This window comes from Dermacentor variabilis, chromosome 2 (assembly GCF_050947875.1).
Source record: "Dermacentor variabilis isolate Ectoservices chromosome 2, ASM5094787v1, whole genome shotgun sequence".
Classification (NCBI taxonomy): domain Eukaryota; kingdom Metazoa; phylum Arthropoda; class Arachnida; order Ixodida; family Ixodidae; genus Dermacentor; species Dermacentor variabilis.
The window spans coordinates 2,474,868-2,501,740 of NC_134569.1; the positions used below are offsets into that span (position 1 = coordinate 2,474,868).

A 26,873-nucleotide genomic window follows, 5' to 3' on the forward strand; every position below is an offset into this window, starting at 1 on the left:
TGAGCCACTTCGAAGGTGGATGACCAGCGAAGCTGTTTATCGCACGACACAGAGGTGCCACAGAATTTTGAACATAGGTGCGGACTCATTTGCCGTGATATTTATGTACATTCGCGTGGACAATAGGACCGCCGCGTTGAGGAGCCGAGTGAAACTAGACACGCTTGACGTTTACCGCCACCACGGGAGAGCAGAAGGAAAGGAAATGAGACACGCAAGCGCTTCGAGCGCTGACAAAGCAAGAGCGGTGCGAATGTAGACATGGCCGACGCGGGTCTTATTAGCCTAATATCTGATGCGGGTTATATTTGTATTAAGATATTAAACTTATTTTTGCAAGTTGGCGGAGTAGATGAAGCCTGCTTCACCTCCGCTGCGGGTCGACCCGGTATTGCAGTATCATCGGGATCGGTCCAAGGTTTTTTGTCTACGGACATCGACCCGTTGGAAACTATAGGAACGTACAGCGTCGCTGCAAAAGCCGTAGACAGACAAAGTGCATTCTCTAGCATCCCAAAATGGTTTATGCACGTCAACAGGGCTATAAGACATGTGCATTGCAATATGTTGCACGACGTCGTAGGATGATATCTCAGCCGCCGCAGCCGCATTTTGATGTGGACGAAGTGCAAAAACGCATGTTTCCCGTGCGCTAGGGGCACGCTAACGATCCCCTGGTGGCCAAACTCAATCAATCAATCTTTATTTCGCATTCATTCTTTTACAAAAAATGAATGCTGGGACAAGCACTAAAAGCTGCTGTTTCTTTTTTTTTTTTTGCAGTTTGACAAGGTTCTTGGCAATATTCATGATAACGGGGACTTAATAAAACAAAGTTTGTACACTTTAGTGTGTGCAACGTACAAGCAATGACAATTAATCAATGAAAATGTGTAAGGTGAAATTTACAATCAGTGTTACAAAGCAGGGTGTTTAGTCAGTACAAATGACATATAGGAATATACAGTATATAACAGATATGCATAATTATGTTCAGTTGCTGAAAAATTTATCATATTGCATTCCATTAACATAGGAAAACACAGACAGCAAATAAAGGTTTGTATAAATATCTTGCAGGTTACATCCTATATGCGGAAATATCAAAACGTAAAACCACTTAATTAAAGGAGGTAAGTAGTGACTTACCCTAGCCAAAAGGCGTTATCAAAATAATTACTGAGTTTGAATTAGGAAGTCTCGTATCGTTTTCCTAGTAATGTCAGCTATCTCGACACCGTTTTTATGTAGTTTATTTAATAAGGATGGGACGCGATATGTTGAACGATTTGATCCATAATTTGTACGGGAGAGTGGTAGCAGCGATTTCTTTCTTTCGATAATGTTATAGGATATATCTGTGGGTTCTGTTAGGTTGATCAACACCAAGAGCGCTTCATTGATGTACTTGTACCTCTGGTATTTTAGGCAAGGTTAACTTCACATAAAATTGCTAGACAAATTATATTAAACTTCGAAAATAGTTCAGATGTATGTGCGTCGAATGACGCATTTGCGATATGACCAACATAATTTTTGTAGCAGTAATAATTTACTGATATTTTGCTTTGATATGGTACCCCACACAAGGTGTCAATAGATTAAATGAGATGAGAATAGTGCATTATGAAGGCTCAGCTTAACTTTAGATGATATCGTCTCATGGAGTCTACAAAGCACACCGCAAGCTTTGGATAAACGGGATGCAATAAGTTCCACATGTTCTTTGCACATTAATTTGAATAAATGTAACACCCAAAGTTTTGACGCTAGGATCAAGTTCAATTACTTCAGAGCCAACCTGCAACAGTACGTCTTAAGATGTTGTTGTGGAGGTGCAAAAATAACAGCTTTTGTTTTTCAAGGAGAAGAAAGGGGGTTAACCGAAGGGCCCGATTTTTATTATTCATATCAGAAGAAGCCAACATACACTGACACCAAGGGCAACATAGGGGAAATTACTTGTGCCTAATAAATGAAATAAAGAAACTATAAATTATAGGAAAATGAAGTGGATGAAAAAACAACTTGTCGCAGGTGCGAACCGAACCCACAACCTTCGCATTTCGCCTGTGACGCTCTACCAATTGAGGTACCGCGGCACCGCTTTCCCATCCAATTTTTGGGTATCTAAGTGTCCTAGTAGAACCCTGGGAGCGTTAGCCAGCGCCAGCACTCACATACCTTGGCGGCGGACGTGGAACGTCCTTTTTGCCGCAGGCGTAACGAGAACGTGATCTTTTTGGGCGAAGGCAAGTGGTCAATATACCCACATATGCTACCTGAAGGCATCAATGTTGCCGGATTTGAGACCCTCGTAATGTAATCAACGAGAAGAAAGTGGGTTAACCGAGGGGCCCGATTTTTATTAGTCATATCCTAAGAAGCCAACAAACACTGATACCAAGGACAACATAGGGGAAATTGCTTGTGCTTAATAAATGAAATAAAGAAACGATAAATTATAGGAAACTAATGTGGATGAAAAAACAACTTGCCGCAGGTGGGAACCAAACCGATAACCTTCGCATTTCGCTTTTGTTTCTGTTGTATATAATTTGAGAGCGTTGACCTTGCTCCATTCGGCCAATTGTTTCATTGTGATATTTGCCAACAACGAGAGATCGCCGATATTACGAGACTGAAACAAGAGGCTGGTGTCGTCCGCATAAATGATAAAGTTCACGTCATTCAAAATGTTCGCACTGCGTTAACATATATATTAAAGAAGACGTGGCCTAGTATACTTGCCTGGCGAACGCCCTGTGTAATTTCCCGGAGACGTGAGTCTGCTGATGAAATTGAGATGAGTTGTTTTCTGTGGTTACAATAACATTTTAAATGCCCCGAAAGCCATAATGCTCCAGTTTAGTAAGCAAAGTCTCATGATTCAGCCTATCAAATACTTTAGAGTAGTCCACAAAAATTCCTAGCGTTAGTTTCTCATCTTCAAAACCATTTAAAATTAACTTTTCCGGGGTTAGCAGAGCCAATTCAGTTGACATTCCGCACGGAACCCAAATTTTTTATTTGATATGATGGAATGTTTATCACAAAATGACTTTACTCTTTTACAAATAACTTTTTCTAGTCCCTTGGATAGGACAGGCAGTACTGAGACTGGCCTGTAAGTCGAAAGAATATTTTTGTCAGCGGATTTTTGTGATAACTCTAACTTTCGCGTGTTGCTTTTTTCAGGAAAAATTCCAGTTGACAGTGATAGATTAAAAATATGAGTAAGTACTGGAAGCAAGAGATCAAGCACAAACTTAATATGTCTTATTTGAAGCCCATTCAAATCACGGGATTTACTATTTTTGAATGACATGAATATCGTGTAAACTTCATGTGGATCTGTAGGGTTAAGAAAAGCTGTACGTGCGTTGTGTGTGCCCAAATAGTTGGTTACTGCTGTGTCGTGAGTAGTTTTTTCCAGAGTGGTGAACTAATCATAAAACACATTTGCTAATTATTTGCCTCTTAGCGTTCTATTCTCAACTACAAGTTCAAGGTCAACACTATTGTGGACATCGGAATGCAGAAGCTTTTTAAGGCACCATAGGAAGGCCTGTTTAAGGCCTTCCTATGGTTTAAGGCCTTCCTTTCAGGCCTTAAACAGGAAGGCCTGTTTAAAAAATAAGATTGATATCCAGGCAGGTGAAGTACGTCACTCTACTGCTTGTATCAAGTCTCAGTTACCATGATCACAATAAATTGAAAAAAATTGCTTAAAAACATCGAAAGCTCATCACAGTTGATCTTTGTAGATTGCGCCATTCAAGTACAAGAACTTCAAGTAGTTGCAGTCATGCGGCACTACAATGTCGCCGTGTGTATCCATTTATAAACAAAAGAAGATTAACGCGAACAAATAACAAAAATGCGTTTAGCTTACGGTGGTGGAACGTTCCATTTTTTCCAAGTCTGATTCACACGTAATACGCCAGACAGGTGATGTGTCTGTCTGTCGTGCGAATATATTGCCGTTCTTAGCACATGCGAAACGCCAGATTACTTCGTTTTTCCTAGCAATGGCCATGCCTAGTAGCTTCTTGTGCTGCGGGCAGAGGTGTTCATTTATGTAGACAGACTGGTTAGCAGGAAATCCGATCTAATTTGTAAAATCAAGGAAGGGGCTGACAGATGGAATAGCACACTGTGGCATAAAGGTTATACATAGGGATAAGCTGCCTCAGAAAAGCTGGCCAACGTTTCGATAGGAGGACCTTTCTTCGTCAAAGACCTTTGACGAAGATAGGTCCTCCTATCGAAACGTTGGCCAGCCTTTCTGAGGCACCTTATGCCTGTTTGTAACCTTTATACCACAGATCTCATTTGTAGTGAGCCTGTGCTTCCTGGCCTTACTAAGGACTACATCGCGTTGAGCCCTGCTGTGGAAAGCCACAACTATGTTGGGATCACAGTCAGAATTTCGCGCTGGAATTCGGCGGCAGATTTCAATGTCCTCTTTTTTATGGTCTCCCCGAGAACGTCGCCAACTTTTCTAAGTATGCTTACGAGGCTCTCGGACCTCTAATGCCGAATTAATTTCACGTCAATATTTTTGTTTCTAGAATACTGATCTTGTGCCACAATTTTCATGGCATTTTCCTGCACTTACCTTTTCAACGCCTGTTGTGTTTCAGCACCTGTTGCGTTTCTTTTCAACACCTGTTGTTTTCAGCACCTGTTGTGTTTCTTTCAGTGCCACATTCTCGTTTTTTACTTCACTGCATTCTTTCTTTAGAGCCTCAAATTCATTGTTTCTGAAGTCCATGCGGTTCTCAGCTCTCTTAATTCTTTGCAAAATTCGCGCTTGAGGTCAGAAATTTCAGTGGCCATAATGCAAATGTCCAAACCAGGACAGAAAACAGTCAACACAACGAGGCCGCAGAGGCACCAAAGTACTTAGCGAGGCACTTTGAAAATAATCGGAAAACTTGAAACCTGAAGAATTAAGCAGAAGGGTTCAGAGTTCGCACTGTTTGCTGCCTCCGTTGCCATGTGACTGCCGAGTCATCTGGGGGTCCTTTTAAAGGGATCCAGGCGGTAACGAGAGAGTCATGTGGTTGCACGTTGATTCGGGATCCAGGCGGTGGCGACAGGGTCACGTGGTTGCAAGTTAATTTGTTATTGCACTGTTAATGCTGCTGCGCTCAGGACGCAGGCGTCGAAGTTCCCCGTGACGAAAATCCCGAGGCGATAGCCAGCGATAGCTCCGAGAAGGCCGGAAGAAATAAGCAGAAGGCTTCAGAGTTAGCACTGTTTGCTGCCTCCGCTGCTAAGTGAGTGCCGTAGTCGTCTGGGGGTCCATTAACGGGATCCAGGCGGTGACGACAGGGACACATGGTTGCACGTTGATTCGTTATTGCACTGTCAGTGCTGCTGCGCTCACGACGACGGCATGAAAGATCCCCGTGACGAAAATCCCAAGGCGATGGCCACCGATAGCTCCAAGAAGGCCTGAAGAAATAAGCAGAAAAGTTCATAGTTCCCACTGTTTACTGCCTCCGCTGCCAAGTGACTGCCGTAGTCGTCTGGGGATTCTTTTAACGGGATCCAGGCGGTGACGACAGGGTCACGTGTTTGCAGGTTGATTCGTTGTTGCACTGTCAGTGCTACTGCGCTCAGGACGCAGGCGTCAAAGATCCCCGCGACGAAAATCCCGAGGCGATGGCCAGCGATAGCTTCAAGAAGGCCTGAAGAAATAAGCAGAAGGGTTCAGATATCGCACTGTTTGCTGCCTCCGCTGCCAAGTGACTGCCGTAGTCGTCTGGGGATTCTTTTAACTGGATCCAGGCGGTGACGACAGGGCTACCTGTTTGCACGCTAATTCGTTGCTGCACTGTCAGTGCTGCTGCGCTCAGGACACAGGCGTCAAAGATCCCCGCGACGAAAATCCCGAGGCGATGGCCAGCGATAGCTTCAAGAAGGCCTGAAGAAATAAGCAGAAGGGTTCAGATATCGCACTGTTTGCTGCCTCCGCTGCCAAGTCAACCCGGAATCCCCCACTACAGCGTGGCTCATATACAAATCGTGCTTGTGGCACGTAAAACCCCAGAATTCAATTCATTTGTAATATACAAGGAAAATCACCCAGGATTTACCCTTTATTGCATCTCTTCGGTACTTCTCCGTGCACCTCGGAGCCTTGACCTCGACAAGCACCGGTTTGGAGGGCGGCATCGTGTCATTGAGTTCAGGGTGCGTTAGATGTCGGCGCCACGCTCCGATTTCCAACGCGTATACGGAGAGGTTCGGAGAGGCGACCAAATGTATTGTGAACGAAGAGATTGCTGGACTTCGCATAAATAACTGGATCGTTTCCTGCTGTTCGCTTCGTTGCAGTGAATACAGGGCTTTGTACACTTTTATAGCGCTACAGATGCTTGCATAGCGTCGCGTGTAGTTGCCTAACGTCCAATGGATACACGCGAATAAAGATTTAGCAGGAGTAAAATAAGGCGCAGTTTTTCGCCATGGAAGTGCTTCATATGCCCCTGAGACCAACCCACTTGTATCGCCGTTGGCTTACTGTGATGTGAGCTGTGGTGTCTACTTGAAGAGCGCGTCTTGCCGCTGACGTCACAGGTCATTCAGCCCACGGGACAGTGAGATTCGCACTGACAATCGCATCAAGTGGGCTCGGCGGAAGCTTATAGCGAATTCTAAAAACGCTACAGAAGGAGAACGTCGAGGCTGACAACTACAGCTGGAAGACGCCCTCCGTGTGGTTTTTAGCTACCACACAGTAAACCAATTTAGCCCGTAAAGGGTGTTTTACTGTATCTATAATTACCACTCCTACACCTTAGGAAAAGGGCATTTCCGCAAACCAGGCACCCATTGCCATTGGTGCTTTGAGTTGTCATAACACCATTCTTTTCTCTAATGGGTGCAATGCATCCCATTATAATCATTACTCAGAAGTCATGCACGAACGCGCTATTCATGCTCGCACCTTTCTATCCGCACCTTGTTATCTCAGTGAGTATAATCAGCAGGCAGCGCTACCTAGAAAGACAAACATTAAAACGCAATAGTAGACCAATAGATATGTCACTAAAACCCGTCTAAAAATGTATCAGTTTTGTTTTGTGTGTTTCATGTTTCCGAGATTTATATTATGCGGCTCAGAACAACTTCCATTTCACCTTCAACCACATCATACCGGATATTTGAGCGAACACTTTAAACATGTCTGGAAATTGCTTGTGCTAGATAGCACAATTCTAGTTCATGAGCAGGTCTGCTTGAAGAGGTTGTTTTCGTATCAGCACACTTTTACACCCACATTTTACAAGTTTCTGTTTCGCAAAAGCGTGATTTTGCTGTTTGTCGAAACCTGCTTCAATGTGCAAAGTGATTTACAGCGCACAATGTTACCTCTAACGAGCTAATTATAGCGGCAAGTTATTGCGGCAAACCATGGAGGACGTCTCAAAAGACAAGCGGTGGAACAGCTACCCGTCGTTCAACGGTGTCATGTTTCTTTAGGCCTAATTTTTGTCTAAGAAAATATTTTTGTGCAAACCGGCCAGGCGGTCCCACTGTTGTCCAACGAATGCGCAGGCCTCCTCGCATCGCAGCCGTTCCGCGAACGTCGATTCTGTTGCTGGGCCCTGTAGCGCAACCCTTGACCTCGGCCTGGACTTTACGAGGCGCGCGTAGGTCAAACTGCGGGCCATCATCGTGGTGCGATAAATGAGCGCGCGGCCGTAATTCGTTAACTGATCGCGATGCGCACCTCGGGATCACCTTCTCGCGCAAAGCGGCACGCTCGCGGGCGTGCATCAGTCTCTCGTGGGCGGCCATTAATCGGCGCCTCTTCGGCGATGCTTAACGAGCCGCGCCCGCAGGTCGCGGCAGCGACGAGTGCCTGACACGAGCGACGCGATCGGACGACAAACACCAGCATCGGGATGCCAGCCCGACGAGGGCCAAGTAAACAACACGGCCAGGCTTTCGCCGAACTATAATGTGCCAGTGAAAATAAAGACCCACGTTGGAAGGGAATTACGGAGTGTTATTGAATGCAGATTTCAGTTTGATTTTCTAGGGCCCCGAACACGTATAGCTCCATCTATGACAAGAAACTACACACTTGTATACCTTGCCTATACATTACTCGTCACATGCCCGTTATTACCACTCAATAGAAACTAAGTGACACTTGTTTGGTTCAAAGACTTTGTTGAATCATACTACGAGGTTAGTACCAGGCATTCAGTAATTATTTGCAATGATTTTAATTAAGCCAGACACCAAGCTTCCTGCACAAATCTCCGCTAAAGTGGCCCATTTAACCACTGAATGTCAACTTTGTGTCCCTTGCAGATATCCTAGGACACTGGGAAACAGTCTTGTTTTATTTATTTCATACTGTAAGCCTTAGTAGGCCCTTACAGGAGTGAGCAACCAAGTACACAATATTTTTTTTTCGGATTTCTATGGGAGATCTAAAAACCATCCCAGTATGAGATAAATGACCAAGTGCATTTAGTATGATTTATTCTGAATGAGTGTTGGTAGGATGGCCGGGGATGATCCTTCTCGCCCACAGAAATGCCGTCGTGATACGATAGATATATACATTTCAAAGAAGCAACGCGTCGACGTCTTTCGAGTGTCTGCATGCATGCACAGCTGCTCAGAACAGTTATACTGTGTATTCCGAGATTATTTATATTAAATTGAGCGAAGAGCCTTATTCCAGACTGCTTCCAACCGGTGGATAATGTACGCTTGGTACGGTTTCTTGACAACATTGCCATATTTGAAAATGAGGTGCACGACATATTTGTAACTTGATAGCCTAACGTTCGGAGGTGCTGTTGCAAGTTGTACACGCAGATACACCAACTGTTTGAATGACACGCCTGGTTTCATTTGTGAGTGTCCGACGTTAATCTGCTCGTTAATGTTCTCCATGAGCAGGGGGAAATCGAGGAGAGGAAAGGCATAGAGGACGATTCGACGAGTGTTCGGTTTGCTACCGTAAGCTTTGTATGATTCCTTCCGTACTACAACTGATCCCACGTGGTTTTTGTAGGTAAAGTTTAACAGCTTTTTTTTTTTGTCCCGCGTTATCGACATGTCGGCAGTCCTCTATTTATCCACATTTCTAATTCCTGACACCATCTGGCAATCATGAATAAACAAGAATTCAGTTAAGCTGATCCGCCTCTGTTCGAACTTGTGTGTATATGACGCAGTCTTAGTGTTGGGCACGGTTCAACGAGAGGTGCATATCATTTCATTATATTAAAAAACAGAGATAGGACTCAAACAGACTCCTGCGGTGAGTGTGACTAGAGAGGTGCGCTTTTATCCATGACATTAATTTCGCTTCTATTCCAAATAGATGTAAGCTTGCTTATCAATTTCTAGTTGACTACTCTGTCAAATGCCTAGGAAAGGTAAAAAAAATATCGCATCGGATTGCAGGCTACAATTAATCATTGCGATGAAATCGTTCACTATTTCTAAAAGACGTACTACCGTCGAAAGACGTTTGCGGAACCTGTGTTCGTTAGAGCACATGAAGTCGTTTTCTTCACGGTATGTCATAATTAATTTGTTAATAATATGCTCCACGTGTTTACCTAATCAGCTGGTTAATGCAACGGGTATGTATGAGCTTAGCTAGCTATAACTTTCTCCCGCCTTGGATCGGGCTTGCATTCATGAAAACATATTCGTTCTGCATTGGAATGGCTGGCGCACCGACGTGCGACTCATTGAAAAAAATATTTGACAGCTCATGTGCTTTTGTTCTCGTTATGACGTCCAGCACCGCCCTCTACATTAACCTGACTAAACTCAAGACTGCTTTCAGAAGACCATGGCCGTGCGACGCGCGTCGCTGGCGCAGAAAGCAACAAAAGTGCGTTTACGGTATTTGGTGCCGATGGGTCTCTGCGTCCCTTCGTGTGCTCCTTAGTGTGTGCGCACGACTGGCGGTCTCTCTCCCTCTTTCCTTTCAACCGCCCGCTCCCTCCAATGCAGCGCAGCAAACCGAACGTATTAACTTTCCTGCTTTTCCCGCTCTCGCTTTCTGCATTCCAGCCTTTGTGGATAGGGACGACTTTTGCAATAAGTCAATTCGTTAGAACCCCAGCAGGTTTTCTATATATGATTCTTTCGAGAGCTGACGCAGCGAAAAAACTTTCCGCACTTGCGCGTGACCTGACATTAGCTCAATGGAATTCATCCGATTTCACAAGACCACGCCTTCACACCCTGTACCCTAATTTACAGCTCTGTATTCCGCCCGAGCTTCCACGACATGACTGCACCCTTCTAGTCCGTCTATGGCTTGGAGTAGCAATTTCAAATGCGTGCTCTTTTCTTATCGGAATGGCCAACAGCTCACCTTGTCACTTCTGCGGGTGCAGTGAAACAATTGCGCACTTTCTGTGTCAGTGCTCTCGTTTGAACCCGCAAAGAGAACTCCTCTCAGCCACATTAGACAAACTGGACAAGAGCCCAATGATAGAAAACAAGATCTTTGGAAACTGGCCTACGCGAACATCAGCGCGATTCGCTATGAAGGCGCTGCTGCGGTACTCAAAAGACACTGGACTTTCTGACAAATTGTGACTACACTGCTTGACGTAGGATTGCACTGTGACACTGCCTAACAATAGGAATGCCTTTGCGGGCTGCGTGACAGTGCCCCCAGAAACAGTTTGTGTGCACGCGCGTGTGAGTGTAGGTTTTTTTTATTCTTCTCTCTCTCACCTACCACATCCCCTTGGCCCTCTCCCCGTACAGGGTAGCCAACCGGAGATAATCTCTGGTTAACGTCCCCATCTTTCCTTTGCCTTTCTTTCTCTCTCTCTCTCTCCGTGTAAATGTTGAGACAGAAAAGGCGCCACTTGCTCTGCGTAGCGTGTAGCGAAACATAAGTCGTCTTGTCGCGGAGTCTCACGGTGGCCGCAGATCGCCTCACATTGTTACACCCAACATTCATTGTCTGTACTAATAGCCTATGATCTCATATAAGGTCCCCTACTGCCGTCTCAGATGACAAATTATGCGACACAAATGCAAGGACCAATATAGAACTACTTGCTGTTGAATGCGCGTGGGCATCTTCACAAGTTTATTTAAGGGGAAAACACCTAAAACCTATCTTGAGCAGTTCCCAGCTGGAAACTTCCTTGTTAGTAATCGTAAACGTGTTCCACAAAGGATAACGGCCGACGGCAGGCACCTGCGGAGCACCTGCCGGGCACCTTCGGGAAACGTGCGGCTTTTGTCCGGGCCCGCCACCCCATCTCTCGTTGGTCACGTGGGTCCAAGCTGCACAGCAAGGCCTCCCATTGCTCCGGAAAGGGGTTGGGTGGGGAGAGTTGCCATGGAGGAGCATTCCCATGTTGAATTGTTCTTCACAACATGGTAATAGGTTGAGTACAGTTCCTCGTTGCCATGCTCGTGAAAACAACGACGACGGCATGAAAGAAGCATGCATGACAATGATAATGATCAGCCTCAAGCATGACACGTACTCAAAACGGAGGATGCACCTAGAATTAGGCCATTTGTGCAAAACAATGCAGAAAGTATTAACGGCGTCACAAGCGACAGCGACTACGCACCGATTACGGCAGATAGTTTGTTGCACAATAGGTCACAGGATGCACAGTTAGTGGCACAGCGGCACTGCAAATGCAGTACAAGGAAAAAGACAGACTTTCGCTCGAATCTCGTAGGTGGCAGTACGTTACCGTAACTGCGCCACTTATGGCATTAGTGGTAGAAGTTATGGCTTCGGAATTCATTAATCCTCACCAGGGGCCTTTCAAAATGACTCACTCAGTCTTAAATACAACAAGTTATTAACGCAGCATCAGCCACATCATTGCCCGCGCGATCTCGGTAGCAGGAGATGATTGCGTCAGTTGACCGTCAATGGCTTTATTAAAAAACTTTTATTCTTGACATAGTCGGAACATGTCAGTGTACCTTCGTCATCTCTGCGAATTCATATTGGTGTATATATATGCTCAGCATCCGCAATAAAAATCTTTGCTGAAGGCTAGCGCTTGTCCTGTCTCGACTTGTCCCTCGTACTTACGGCGCTATTTTACCTGCATTATGTTAAAGTTTCGCCCAGGATTAAATTTAACATGTAGCCTCTTTCCTCCACATATAAATATTGTGCAAAGTACGGTCCTGTCGAGACACCGGGAAACATACCTGATAACGGCTGTGTAACGCTTTTGTCCAATTCATTAAGCATCTTTTTCTGAAAGCATTATTTACCTGGCGGCGCTGTGGAAGCTTCGCCTGTGAATGACGCATAACATTTATTCTAGATGATGTTGATAAAACACTCCCCTTTCCCTCAAAGTGATAATTTTTTAACATACTGAGTTCTTTCGAAATATTGAGAAACATTCATACGTGGTTCGTAATATACGCTTTTAAATATATGAAATGTTCGTACACGTAATTTTCTAAAAAGCTGTGTTTATTGTACACACTTCAATATTTCGGTACATGTCATCCATAATACGGCTCTAATATTTTTCAAATAAAAGATTGCTGCCACCTTGGATTTTCCCCAAGACAGTGAGGAGGTATTTAAAGAATTTCGAATCGGCCGCGCAGTCCGACCGCGCGGATGACGCGATACGCGCCTCGCTGGCCGTTGTTATGATTGGGGGTTCAATCCCATCGCTCCTGATCTGTTGTCAAGATTGGAGTCGGGCATGCATTAGAAGGTAGCTGGCCCATGCCGTCGTCTAACTTATCCACGCTGAGAACGTTGATGAAGGGAAGGACTGCTTCTCACCGAGAACGAGGAACATAGGTTATTTACAGTATTTATATCAGTCTAACACGACTGCTTGAGAAAGTACATCACTCTAATATGACTGCTTCAGAGAGAGTCTCAGTCTAACATGACGGCGTAAGAAAGTGTATCGAGCATCCGCACAACAGCCGTTTGTAAACACTCGGTCCACCCCGGATTCGAAGGTGGCGGAAACGTTCGTCCAGTCATCGTAAACACGCCGCCTCTCCGCTGGACAGTTTACACGCACACGCACATACACACACACACACACACACACTGGTTATCGGTCTTAAACCGACATCACACGAATTTCGTAGAACTAGGAGCGGACCCGGATAGCGGGCCCGGATAGCACATTGTCTTGCGTCTTGGTCGGCGCGTGGGAAGGGGTGTCCGACAACGTTCCCGCGGCAACTGCCCAACTCATAGAAGTTCAGGTCCGCGTTGGGGAGTTCGGTAACAATAGTTCGCCCGCCAAACTCATTCAGTCACAACAGCGACGAGGCTAGCGCGTAATGGTGGCAGTTTCAGCTCAAAGCCTGCTCCGTCAAACGCATCCTAGCTGAAGCGACAGGGAGTGGCGGACGCGCATATTGTTCCCGACACAAAGTGGACTTAGTCACGCCGTGGCTAGAGGTTGGCGGCAACGCTCCTGGAAAGTTGCGGCCACTGTTGCAACTGGTTGGCAAAACTTGCACTGCAGCTGGCCGATCTTAACAGCGCCTCCTTGGCCCGGAAAATCTCGACTGACTAGCGCAGATAACCGCTGGGCAGGAAGAGAACGGCTGGTGGCCAGGGGGTGATGTCTTGGCTCGCAGTAACCACTTGTGCAATGATGTCACCGCCCCCAAGATATCGAACAAGGACAGGCAACTGCAAAATGAACCCCACAACACGGCTCTGCGCCAAGATGACGTACATTGGCTCTCACTTTAGACCCGCTAGGCTTCAACGAAAACATAAGTGCAGAAACAAAAATTCTGCATTTCGCTATGCCGATTTCTCAAGCAATTTTGAGCTGACAAATTCAGCAATCATGGAAGGAATCCTGCTAAATCAGAGGGGATCTTCTTGGCTTAACAAAATTAACACTAGTAACCCTAAAATTTATGCGGGACCCTCAAACGCAGAATTCAATATAGCTTGCTCAAAACATCCGCATTGCTATGCAAATTTCCCTTTTTATATCTAACGGAGAAGTTGTACTCTCGGAGAGTGAGGTTCCATCGGAGCAAGCGGCCATTTTTGTGTGACATTTGATTGAGCCACGTCAGAGGACAGTGGTCGGTCTCGAAGATGAACTTCGCTCCGTACAAGTAACACGACAACTTCTTGGCGGCCCAAACTAAACGAGCGCATTTCTTTCTCTGAAGAGCTGTAGGCTTCCTCTCTTACATTTAGTTTACGGCTGGCATGGAGGATAAGATGCTCCTCGTTATCGTAGCCAACCTGGCTAAGTACCACGCCCATACCTCTGTCGCTTGCGTCGCAATGAACTATGAATTCCTTTGTGTAGTCTAGCGCGCGAAGCACAGTACCAGAAACCAATTGCGTTTTCAAACTTTGGAAAGCGTTCTCTTTGTCTTTATCCCAGTGTACGCTACTCGGTGCTCCGTTTCGGAGGGCGTCCGTTACTGGACTCGCCATTTGCGAGTAATTAGGAATGCACCGTTGATAGTACTCCACAAGTCCCAAACTGAACGAATGCCTGTTTTCGTGCGCGGCTGAGAAAATTCTCCTATCGTAGCTATTTTCAGCTCGGCCGGCCGTCTCGTGCCCTGGCCGACAACATGGCCCAGATAAGTAACCTGTGAACAACCAAATCTACACTTTTCCGCTTTCATCGTTAAGCCGGGTTCCCTCAACCGTGAGAAGGCTGGTAGCTGATTACGAGTGGGGAAGAAGATATCTTCCTGTCGTGAACATGGGAGCCCCAGGCGTTGGAACTCTTGCAGAAGTCGACCGCGGTGCTGCAGGTGAGCAGGGCAGGCCAGCAGGAGGTGCTCGAGAGTTTCTGGTTCACCACAGGAGGCACAGGCTGGCGAGGTGGCTTTCCTAAGGCGGTGCCGGCGGGCTGCCGTCCAGTAGCAGCCAACTCGCAGTCGGAGCAGCAACGAGGCTATAGGACATTTCTACAAAGACGGATGGCCTAACGGCCATCCCACCACCTCGAGCTTCCTGATCGGCCACTACTTCGCTTCCATTTCTACGTCCCTCTACCTTTCTCCCTCCTACCATCTCTCCCTTTGAACCCCATCCTCCCCACCCTGCTGGCGCTGAGCCGTGCTCCCGCATGGGTTGCAGAAAATAGCGCTAGCCTTTTCTCCTTTCCCACAAGAACCACTTCTTTCTCTCTCCCTCTCTCAACCGTGAGAACACCTTTTTGAGGTGCGATACGTGTTGTTTCCAGCTGTCCGAAGATATTTCTACATCATCAAGATAGGGCAAGGCGAACTCCTGTAAGTCTTTTAGGACAATATCCATCAACTTAGAGAAGCTAAAGGGCGCGTTCTTCAGCCCGAAGCTGAGTGCGAGAGGGCGAAAAGTGCCTATAGGTGAGATGAATGCGGCATAGCGGCTGACACTTTCTGAAAGGAAAAGATGCCAGTACCCGCGCACGAGATCTATAGTTGAAATGTATTTAGCAGCGCTAACTCTTTCAATTCGTTCCTCAATGTTGGGTGTCAGGCACAGCTGATCCGTAGTGATGGCATTTAACTTCCTGTAGTCAACACACGGACGAGGGTCCTTGTTAGGGGTTTTAACCAGTATTAGCGGTGACGTGTAGCCACTCTCAGCGGGCTCAATCACTCCCAACTCTAGCATGCGCTATATCTCTGCCTCCATAATCTCTCGCTGTCTTAGAGACACCCTGTAAGGCTTTGATCTTACGCGTTCGGTTGATGTCAGCTCTATTTCATGCGTTATTAGTTCGGTTCTACCTGGCCGATCGCTGAACCTGTCGATATATTCCCCTAAGACCTCTTTTAGGTCCCCTAGCCGCTCGGGTCTTAGAGCGTGCGAGCTTAACGAATGTTTTGCTACTTCTTCTAGGCCGATTTCAGATTTGGAGGTCGCCCTATACTCCTTAAACTTGGTACTGGTGCCACCCTGCACTTTGATGGTATAGTTAACGACTCCGCTTCGCTCTATATACGGCTTCATCAAATTGCAGTGATATATCCTCACCTCCTTCCTGCGACCGGGCATTTTCAGAGCATAGTTAGTATCTGAAAGTTTGTGAAACACGTTAACGGGCCCGTCCCAGTGAACTTCAAGCTTGTTCTTTCTTGAAGGTTTGAGGATCATTACCTGGTCTCCGGCGTTAAACGTAAGAAGCCTCGCGTTCTTGTCGTAATAGAATTCGGTGTTCTTTTGAGGTACTCCCATGTTTTTTTCGACTAGTTCTTGGGTTGCGTTTAGCCGTTCCAGCAGATTTAGCCCGTATTCAACCACTGTTGGACTCTGCCCTATTCGCTCCCACATCTCTCTTAACATTCTCAGTGGAGAACGGAGTGTCCTCCTCCCATACACTAGTTCTGGTGGCGAGAACCCTGTCGCTTCATGTGGAACCGTTCACAAAGCAAACAAAGTTGTCGGCAGACAGTTCTCCCAGTCCTCATTATGCTCGCAACAGAGCGGACGCAAAACTCGCTTAAGCACTGAATGCCACCTCTCTACACTGTTTGGCTGAGGGTGATAGACAGAACTGTGTGTTAACTTTACCCCGCACTTTTGCAAGAATGTGGAAGTCACTGCGCTCGTGAATACTGACCCTTGATCCGCCTGAATTTCGGCTGGAAACCCAATTCATGCAAACACTGCCAAAAATGCGTCTACCACTTCGGTGAAGCTGAGCTCTTTCAGAGGGATTGCTTCTGGAAACTTTGTAGCCGGACACAGCATGGTAAACAAGTACCTGTAACCTGGTTTTGTTTTTGGTATAGGCCCTACCGTGTCTATTACAAGTCGTCTGAAAGGTTCTGTTATTAAGGGCACTACCTTTAGTAGAGCATTCCATGTCTCTCCTGGTTTAACCGAGCGCTGGCCGGCGTCGCATGATCTTACAAAGTTTTCTACGTCTTTGAAACAACCAGGCTAGTAGTATTTTATAAGCAATCTTTCCTTGGATTTGTTTATGCCTAGGTGGCCGGACCACCCATTTCCATGACAGAGACTAAAAAGGCCCTCCCTTTACTTAGTAGGTAAGACTAACTGGTCTAAAATCCTACCCTTTCGATCTCTGTAGTGCCGATACAACAATCCTCCTCTCTCATGTATCGTCACGTTGCGCCTAGCAATGCCTTCTTTAGCTGTGTGGTGTAATTTACCTAAGCTGTCATTAATGTTTTGCTCCGCTGCCAGTGACTCTCTGTCCACACGTAAGAGCTGATCAAGGTTCTTTGAGGCCGGTGAGAATAACGACCCTGTCTCGCTTGCGATTGCGTCAGCTTGCTCTTCCTGCAGGCTTGAACTTTGACATTCTAGTGCTACACTCTAATTGAGCTGGTTAGCTGGCAAGCTCTCCTCAACTGTTTTTTTGTCCCTCAGACCTAGCTCGGATTCGGGTATTGAAGTTATCCCCTTTTCTGCTTACGCTGGAGCAGCTTGTGCATTTTCAGCCGAAAGCGACGCGATTTTACGAGCTTGGCCGCGGGTCAATGCCTGTACTATGCCCTCTCCCAGTTTAAGCCCTTTGTCACGCAGTAACTGATTCCAACGATTCGAAAAGATGTAACGATACTGCAGTGACCAAAATTTGGCAACTGCAGCTTCAGTCTCTAGCTCTTTGAATGGTCCACTGATTTTGACTTTGGCCATGGACAGACACATGCTCTGTTCTTTTACAACCTGATTGATCCATGCTACTTCTCCGGTGAAGTCATCTACCGTCATGTACGACGGATGGACACTGTCCATCGTGGCGGCACTGTATCTAAGCACTTGGCATGGTTTGCCATTAACTTGCAGGTCGTGAAGATATGGACTTAAAAGTTCAATATTCTCGTCTTTTTCCTCCACGTAGGAGAAAACTACGCAAGGCTTCCCGCAGTTTACAGCTATATGTCCCAGTTTGTGGCATTTATGACAGCGGATCGGCCTAAAAGATCCGAATTAACTTTTCTGTTCCTTTTATGCGGTTTCCCCGTTAAGTTTCTCCTCGCTCTTTTCTGCGGGCTTTTCCTCCACTTCTACAGCCTCCGATCGTCTAGTCTGCGAACCTTTTTTGAACGAAAATGGTTTCCGCGATCCATTTCGACCATCCCAATTTCCGTCCTCGGCGTTCAACTTTCCACGCGCTGCGTACTCTTCGGCTAATTCAGCCGCCCTTTCCACAGTGTTTACATTTCCTCTGTCTTGCACCCACAGCTTCAAAGATGGTGGGATGCTTTTGTAAATCTGCTCTAGACACATGCATTTAATGATCCTGCCTCTGCTCTCGTGCGCTTCAGCGCTTTTCAGCCAGTCGACAAGGTTTGCCTCTAAGCTATATGCAAACTCCGGATACCCCTCGCTATTTTTCTTGCCTGTGCTTCTAAACCTTTGCCGAAAAGCTTCGGCTGAAAGGCGGTATTTGTTCAGGAAACTAGCCCTAGCTTTTGCATAATCATATGCATCCTGTGCACTCAGTCTGGCGATTACTTCCGCCGCCACGCACGGCAATATAGACAGCAACCGCTGTGGCCATGTGCTCGGGCCGAAGTTCATCTTCTCGCAAGTCCTTTCAAAATTGCTTAGGAACAAGCCTATGTCGGTCCCGACCTCAAATGGCTTTAATAGCCTGTCCATGCGGTATGATTCTGCCTCACTAGATCGTCCCACAGCCCGTTCATTTCCTTGAGACAACTCCAAACGTTTGCTTTCAACTTCAAGTTGCATATTTCTTAACTCACGTTCCTCTCTCTCTGTGTCCCGTTCCTCTCTTTTTTTCAGAAGTCCCAACCACATTTCAATTTCTTCCTCACTAGCCTGTTCGGAAATTAGCTGCAATAATTCCGATTTTAGCATTTCCTTGCGTACATCTAGGCCCAGTTCCTCACCAACAATCAACAATTCGTCTCTCAGCAGTCTCCTTAACTCCATGATTGCTGCTTTACTGCTTGATCCTGCTCGCTAAATCTAGCTAGGAAAACACAACCTAGCTAACACTCATCAATCTAGCTTCCCTGCTGTCCTAAACAGAACAACCACAAAATGAAGACTCGAGAGTCAAAGCAAGAACCAAGCACTCACCGCAGACACAGCACCACGTCGCAAAGTCCATCTCACCGCTGTCAGGCAGTTGTTATGATTGGGGGTTCAATCCCATCACTCGTGATCCGTTGTCAAGATTGGAATCGGGCATGCATTAGAAAGTAGCTGGCCCATGCCGTCGTCCAGCTTATCCACGCTGAGGTCGTTGATGAAGGGGAGGACTGCTTCTCATCGTGAACGAGGAATATGGGTTTATTTACAGTATTTATATGAGTCTAACATGACTGCTTGAGAAAGTACATCACTCTAATATGACTGCTTCAGAGAGAGTCTCAGTCTAACATGACTGCGTAAGAAAGTGTATCGAGCATCCGCACAACAGCCGTTTATAAACACTCGGTCCACCCCCGATTCGAAGGTGGCGGAAACGTTCGTCCAGTCATCGTAAACACGCCGCCTCTCCACTGGACAGTTTACACGCACACGCACATACACACACACACACACACACACACACACTGGTTATCGGTCTTAAACCGACATCACACGAATTTCGTAGAACTGGGAGCGGACCCGGATAGCAGGCCCGGATAGCACATTGTCTTGCGTCTTGGTCGGCGCGTGGGAAGGGGTGTCCGACAACGTTCCCGCGGCAACTGCCCAACTCATAGAAGTTCAGGTCCGCATTGGGGAGTTCGGTAACAATAGTTCGCCCGCCGAACTCATTCAGTCCCAACGGCGACGAGGCTAGAGCGTCACGGTGGCGGTTTCAGCACAAAGCCTACTTCGTCAAACGCATCCTAGCTGAAGCGACGGAGAGTGGCGGACGCGGGTATTGTTCCCGACACAAAGTCGACTTAGTCATGCCATGGCTAGAGGTTGGCCGCGGCGCTCCTTTAAAGTTGCGGCCTCTGTTGCAACTGGTTGGCAAAACTTACACTGCAGCTCACCGATCTTAACACCGTACGTGAGCTCTGCGAGCGCGGTGCGAGCGCGGTGCGAGCGGACGCGACTCACATCGGCTCCGGCAATTTTCTTCCGGTTTACCGAAAATTCCGACGGACCCCGTGAAATTTTGCTTCTACTAGACGGATAACATCATCCGGCACCCGAAGATACCGCTCTGGAGCAGGCGGGTCATTTTTGGGGCCCTTTAGGCCCATTTTTGTCCCTGCCACTTCACCCAACTGGTACTAACGCCCCGGACTCGATCCCTATCGTTTTCCGCGGCCGCCATGGCGGTCTCTGCTTGGCGCGGGTACGATCCCGAGATGATGAAATGGTCAGAAGTCGTCGCAGAAGCCCTGTCTTCGCTTAAAACTTCCTCTCCGATGGAGGACATAGTGGATGAACGCATTTTCTCGTTGGTGGTACTTCGTAAACGCCAGCAACGCTCGAACACCTCGGCGGTCAACGGATTCTCCATGAGTGCCGGTATTTCTGTGCCTTCAAATCCTGCAAAGTCCAACCCTCAGCTCTCGCAAGCAGCGGGATTGAAGAAATGGCGGCCCACCGCTATGCCTCGACTCCGCAAAGAAGTTTTCATGATTGTCATGAAGCCCAGAGTGACGATCTCCCAGATGAGAAACCTACAGAACGGTGAGATTGGTGCTTTGCTCCCTGCCTATGTAAATCCATCTTCAGTGCAAATTCTTAATGTTTGGCCCATATAGGACCAGAATACTGATATTTCCACCACTCAAGACGTCAATGTGGCGAACACGCTTCCAATGCTTCCAAAGGCCCCACCCCTGTGGTCAAGTCAACGGTGAAGTCTGCAGGGGGATTACTACGGTCCATGAGTGGGAAACTTCTACCACCCTGAAATCTAAAGTCCAGTGGCGCGGAGGAGAGATAGCCTTGATCCGCAAGCTGGGCAAGTGGACGATTGCCCTGCTCACCTTCGTAGGACACAGAGTACCGCGTTACGTGCACTGTAACAGTGTGGTGACTGTGGTATACAAATATAAGCGGACTATTCCCGCGTGTTTCCGATGTGGCCCCATCGGTCACCGTCCGGACTTATGCCCGAATCCTCAAGACAATCGCTGTGGACCCTGCGGCGAAAGGGTCGCAGTCCTCGAAGACGGCAACATGGCACTCCTTCTTGCATCGTGTGCGGTGGCGGTCATCTTACGGGCTGGCAAGACTGCAAAGCCAAATTTCGGCGGCTGCAACAACCGGTCAAGCCGACCGGTCAACGAACTCAGCCTCGGACTGCAGTGCCCGCGGGTCCTGTCACCACTCCAAAAGCTCCCACGCCTAGCAACAAGATGACTAAAGGCACAACCGGACCAACGCCCCCGGCGGGCTCCTTGCCTGGACGTGCCCCCAAATCTCCTCGGTCAACTAACCCGAAAGCGTCACGGGATCCAGACGCCCCTACATTCCAAGACGGCGATTTTCCGGCTCTCGAGAGCCCTCCGTCTGGCTCACCAAAGAATACGTCTCTGCCCAAGGTAGGCAGCCAAGACGGGCCTCCTACTTCTCGCCGTACTCCCCTACCTTCTCCCCAACCAAAGATTCCTTCTTCCCTCCGCCCTTAATTCTGACGTCGCGGACCTCCGCCGCGAGCTCCAGACTATCCGGGCAAAAATGATCAACTTAACGCCAAAAGTCACGCGCTAGAAACGGCTCGGTCCTCCCCGCCCACTGCCCAGGTAGCTGCGGAACCGATGCAGGTGGTGCCAGCGGACCTGACACCCTCTAGCTCTGACGTGCGTTTCACCGCCCTCGAAAACGCCCTTGCCGAATTAACGACTGAGATATCAAATTTTGGCCAAATCCAAGACGGCCTTCTCAATGCAGTCAGAGCCACGGTTACGACCGCCGTGACGGCCAAGAATAAGACGTGGCTAGAATCAAACCCCCAGCTTCACCGCCGAGCAGGACCCCTCATAGACGCGAACCGCCCATCGAAATTCACCCGAACCATCAATCTAACCGAACTCTCGGAGGAGCCGGAATCGCTCCCGCTGCAGATGACGGAACCTGGGCCGGCTCTCCAAGGCGATCTCCCTTCAAATCAACATGGCTCTGTCCCCTTCCAACCAACTCCTTAGAGGGTGGCGCCCCTCGCAATGACAGCAAGCTCTCTCTCTTGTACAGTGGAACTGTCGGGGTTTCAAAGACAGAACGAAACGCGCCCACTTAAGGGCGTACATTGACAATCTTGAATACCCCGCCGCAGTCCTTGCACTGCAAGAAACCGGGGCTGCGGTTGAGCTCTCGGACTATAACGCTTTTCAGCGAGACCCGTCCACCTGTCTCCTAGTCAATAAAGGCTACACAGCGCAGGAGGCTGATCTCGAGCTAAATCTAGAATATTCGTACGTGATGGTCCCTGCCCTCCCCCTGCGGCGAACACATAGCCCCGTACACTTGCTCAACATATACTGCCCCACAAAACTAAAAAAACGTCACATTTTCTAGCATCTTTAGCGCAGCGCTAAGGATCGCGGGTCGCGATCCCCTGATGATAGTGGGAGATTTTAACGCCCCCTGTCCCATGTGGGGCTATGCCAAGGAAGAGCCGCGTGGTCGTAAGTTGGCGGAACTTATATTTACGCTGGGCATCACCCTTCTAACCGACCCGGTCCACCCAACACATATAGGGAATTCCGTAACTTGGGACACCTGCCCCGACCTTACGCTCCCGAAACACATCCGATAGGCAGACCGGATCAACACCGAGAAGACCCTCGGTAGCGACGACTGCATACTCAACACTATCATTTACACTCGACCCTTACATCACCCTTGCACAAGCCAAACTTCCCGACTGGAATGCTTCCCGCCAGGCCCTCCCAGTAACTTCTTTCTTGGAACAAGGCTAGTCCACTTGGGCTTACGGACTCATGCAAACACTCCGTTCATACGAAAAGCAGATACAGCTTACGGAACGTGCACCGGACGTGGATAACCACCTGAGGCACCTCTGGGAAGCTCGCCGCAGCTTAGTCAACTGATGGCGGTGGCAGAAACACAATCGTAAACTCCGCGCTCGCATATCTGACCTTACTCAGCAAGCAGCCGAGTACGCTGCCCAGCTCGCCTACGCTAACTGGGTAGATAGATGTAACAGCGCAGCAAGACAGATGTCGAGCCGCAACACTTGGCGGCTATTCAGGAGTCTCACAGACATCATAAAAACACGATCTAAAACCAAGAAACACCTGACTCGCGCACTACACAAATTTCAAGGAAACTCGGAGAAGCTAGCGAGCGCTTTGTGCTCACAATACCTCAATTGCACTTGCACGAATGGCTCTTGCACGAATGCGCAGGGGGACGGCGTCCGGGAGAGATAAGGTAGCAGTCATCAGCTTCATCACGAGATCCTCGAACCCACAGAACACTCACACAACGAGAGGATAGTCCTGGCCCTCGATCTCAAAGGTACCTTTGATAATGTTAAGCGCGCCGTCATACTACAGCATTTTAGCGAGACCAACTGCGGCGCTCGTACATTCAACTATAGCAACCATTTCTTAACGGACCGCTTGACCTATATACGCCTACAAGAGACCGAGTACGGCCCGTTTGAGATGGGAACACGGGCACACCACAAGGCGCTGTGTTGTCCCCACTTCTCTTTTAACGTTGCCATGACACACCTCCCGGCACAGCTGACGAGTGTCGATGGTGTTGCGCATGCGCTGTACGTCGACTACATCACCGTCTGGGCCAGTACGGGAAACGTAGGAGAGATGGAGGAATGCCTGCGAGCAGCGGCGAGCACAGTAGACCACTGTAGTAGACCACTAGTAGACGGGCCTCTAATGCTCCCCGTCGAAGTCTCAAGTCCCCGTGCAATTCTTGCCACTGCACAGGTCACTAATCCTTTCGTCTTCGTAATGCAGGTGCTCGGAGCACGCACCGCGTGCCTTTTTTTACCTGGAATGGCGACTACGCCACTGACCACACTTTCATATTTAGCAACCCATATCAGCGTGGATGTATCAGGCGCCGTCAACGAGCCACTGCCAACGCTTCACCCGTCTTTCGAACGACACACTCGTCCTTGGATTACCCGCCCCTCAAAGCAGAATGGCAAGCGCCATCGCATCCAACATCACTACGATGGCCAGCTATGAAACAGGAGCAGCCACCAGTGGCACTCTGTGGGCTTGGCGGCTTTGCTACTGCGCAGGCCACTAATCCTTTCGTCTTTGTAATGCAGGTTGCTGAAAGTTTAAGCCTCTTTGCCAAAAAGTCTAACAACTACTTCTTAGTACAGCTGCCAAGCCCACAGTGCCTTAACACTGTTCTTGCTGATTGTTTTCATGTCGTTTTTTCGCTGCTACTCCCACTTTCCGGTGATATAGAAACTAACCCCGGTCCGGATACTGCAGCTATCCTCGCAGAGCTAAAGAAGATATATACTGGCCAGTCCAAGCTTATTTCTCAAGCTCAAGTTCTAAAATCTCAGTTATTAGCGACAGACAGAAATGTATCTGACCTCGGCAAACGTATGGCCGAACTTGAGAGCCATTACGAAAGCCTTGTGACACTTAAAACAGATACAGAAGTTCTCCGCACCGACGCAACTAAAGCTACTCGCTTAATTTCAAAACTAGCGGCAAGTTTTGAAGATGCCGAATACCGTCCGCGAAGGAACAACTTGGTATTCTACGGACTCCCGGAAACTACACCTGAATCGCACGCACAATCAGAACAACTTATCATCAAACATTGCCGCGAGCAATTAGATATACACATCGACAGAAAAGAGATAGAGCGCGCCCATCGTCTCGGACGTCATTCGAACGACAAACCCTGTCCAATAATCACAAAATTCACCTTTTTCAAAACAAAAGAAACCATCCTGTCGAGCGCCCGGCAACTAAACGGTACCAATTGTAGTATTGGCGAAGATTTTTCTCGTGTAGTTCGAATTGCTCGCAGCCAGCTCGTTGCATTTGCCAGAAGTCAATCTGCCCTATTTAATCAGCGCGACAAAACCCTACACATCGGACCGAAGCGCTATGTGTTTGATAGCGTATCTAAAGTGAAAGAGAACTGTTACACCAATCGTCCACCCGGAAAAATTACCCGCCCCCAAACCATGCCAAGAAATAATCTTTCATTATCTGTCATAGTCCATGCCGAGAAATAATCTTTCATTATCTGTCATAGTCACAAATATTTGCATTTTCCTACCTAAGCGTGAACTCGTGTCTAACATCATGATTTCTTCAAACAGCAGCATACTTATACTAAGCGATACGCGGCTTACCCCTGAGGTCACTGCTACAGAAGTACGTGCTGCCTTGGCAGGTTTCCAAGTTTTCAGAATGACCACAGATGCACTCGAGGGGGCGGTGTCTTGATTGCTGTGAGCCCTAATTTATCGTGCACACCATATGACATCGTCTCTCATCTAGAAATGTTATGGTTAATTTTTTGATCATCGGCGCAATCCGTTGTACTTGGTGTTTGCTACAGGGCCCCGCATACTTCACCTAACTTTTCAAGTGAGCTGAACAATATACTGAGTGATCTCGGTACGGCACATCCAAATTCACATATATTGCTATTCGGAGATTTGAATTATCCCGGTATCGACTGGCAGAAACTAGCTCCCTCAGGTGGGAACCACAGAGAATTAAAGGATTTAATAGAAGTATCACGACAGGATGTAGGGGCGTAGACCTGTACGACCTTCAATGTGTACTTCTTATTAAGTTTCCCAACAAGACCTGCCACCCTCTCGTTAATTCTGTAGAATTCCTGTATGTTACCAGCTATATCCTTATTAATCAGGAATCCGACTCCTAGTTCTCGCCTCACCGCTAAGCCCCGGTACCACAGGACGTGCCCGCTTTTCAGCACTGTATATGCTTCTTTCGTCCTCCTAACTTCACTGAGCCCTATTATATCCTATTTTGCCCTCTCATTCCTCCTATAGCACTGCTAGACTCGTTTCACTAGATAACGTTCTAGCGTTAGACGTTGCCAGGCTCAAATTCCAATGGCGGTCTGTCTGAAGCCAGGGATCCTTAGCACCCTCTGCCAGGGTAGGTAAGAAGCAGGTTGGAGTCAAGTCAGTGGGGGAATAAGGCATAGGCACTAGGAATAGCAGGGGAGAGTTATTATTAGAGTTTGCAGAACAGAATAATATGCGGATAATGAATACCTTCTTCCGCAAGCGGCATAGCCGAAAGTGGACGTGGAGGAGCCCGAATGGCGAGACTAGAAATGAAATAGACCTTATACTCTGCGCTAACCCTTGCATCATACAAGATGTGGACGCGATCGGCAAGGTGCCCTGCAGTGACCACAGGACGGGAAGAACTCGAATTAACCTAGACTTGAGGAGGGAACGGAAGAAACTGGTACATAAAAAGCCGATCAATTGGTTAGGGGTAAGAGGGAAAATAGAGGAATTCCGGATCAAGCTACAGAACAGGTATTCAGCCTTAACTGAGGAAGAAGACCTTAGTGTTGAAGATATTAACGACAATCTTATGGGCATCATTGAGGAATGTGCAACAGAAGTCGGCGGTAACTCCGGTAGAGATGACGCGAGTAAGCTATCGCAGGAGACGAAAGACCTAATCAAGAAACACCAATGTATGAAAGCCTCTAACCCTACAGCTAGAATACAACTGGCAGAACTTTCCAAAATAATCAACAAGTGTAAGACAGCTGACATAAGGAAGTATAATACTGATAGAATTGCACGTGCTCTCAGGAACGGAGGAAGCCTAAAAGCAGTGAAGAAGAAACTAGGAATAGGCAAGAATCAGATGTATGCGTTAAGAGAAAAAGCCGGCAATATGATTACTAATATGGATGAGATCGTTCAAGTGGCTGATGAGTTCTATAGATATTTATATAGTACCAGTGGCACCCACGACGATAATGGAAG

At 47.6% G+C, this 26,873-nt stretch overlaps 1 protein-coding gene, 1 long non-coding RNA gene and 1 pseudogene across 11 annotated transcripts in view; 2 read left to right on the forward strand and 1 right to left on the reverse strand.

Moving 5' to 3' along the window:
- Nucleotides 1–26,873, reverse strand: part of LOC142571288 (parathyroid hormone/parathyroid hormone-related peptide receptor-like) — a 1,032,566-nt gene that overhangs the window by 553,266 nt on the left and 452,427 nt on the right. The gene's annotated exons all lie outside the window — the stretch shown is intronic.
- Nucleotides 1–26,873, forward strand: part of LOC142570795 (uncharacterized) — a 52,790-nt gene that overhangs the window by 11,393 nt on the left and 14,524 nt on the right. Inside the window, exons 2-3 of the long non-coding RNA XR_012825676.1 lie at nt 1,081–1,133; nt 3,199–3,236. This is a non-coding gene — a long non-coding RNA (uncharacterized LOC142570795). The remainder of the gene's footprint in view (nt 1–1,080; nt 1,134–3,198; nt 3,237–26,873) is intronic.
- On the forward strand, nt 218–422 carry LOC142573439 (U2 spliceosomal RNA; annotated as a pseudogene).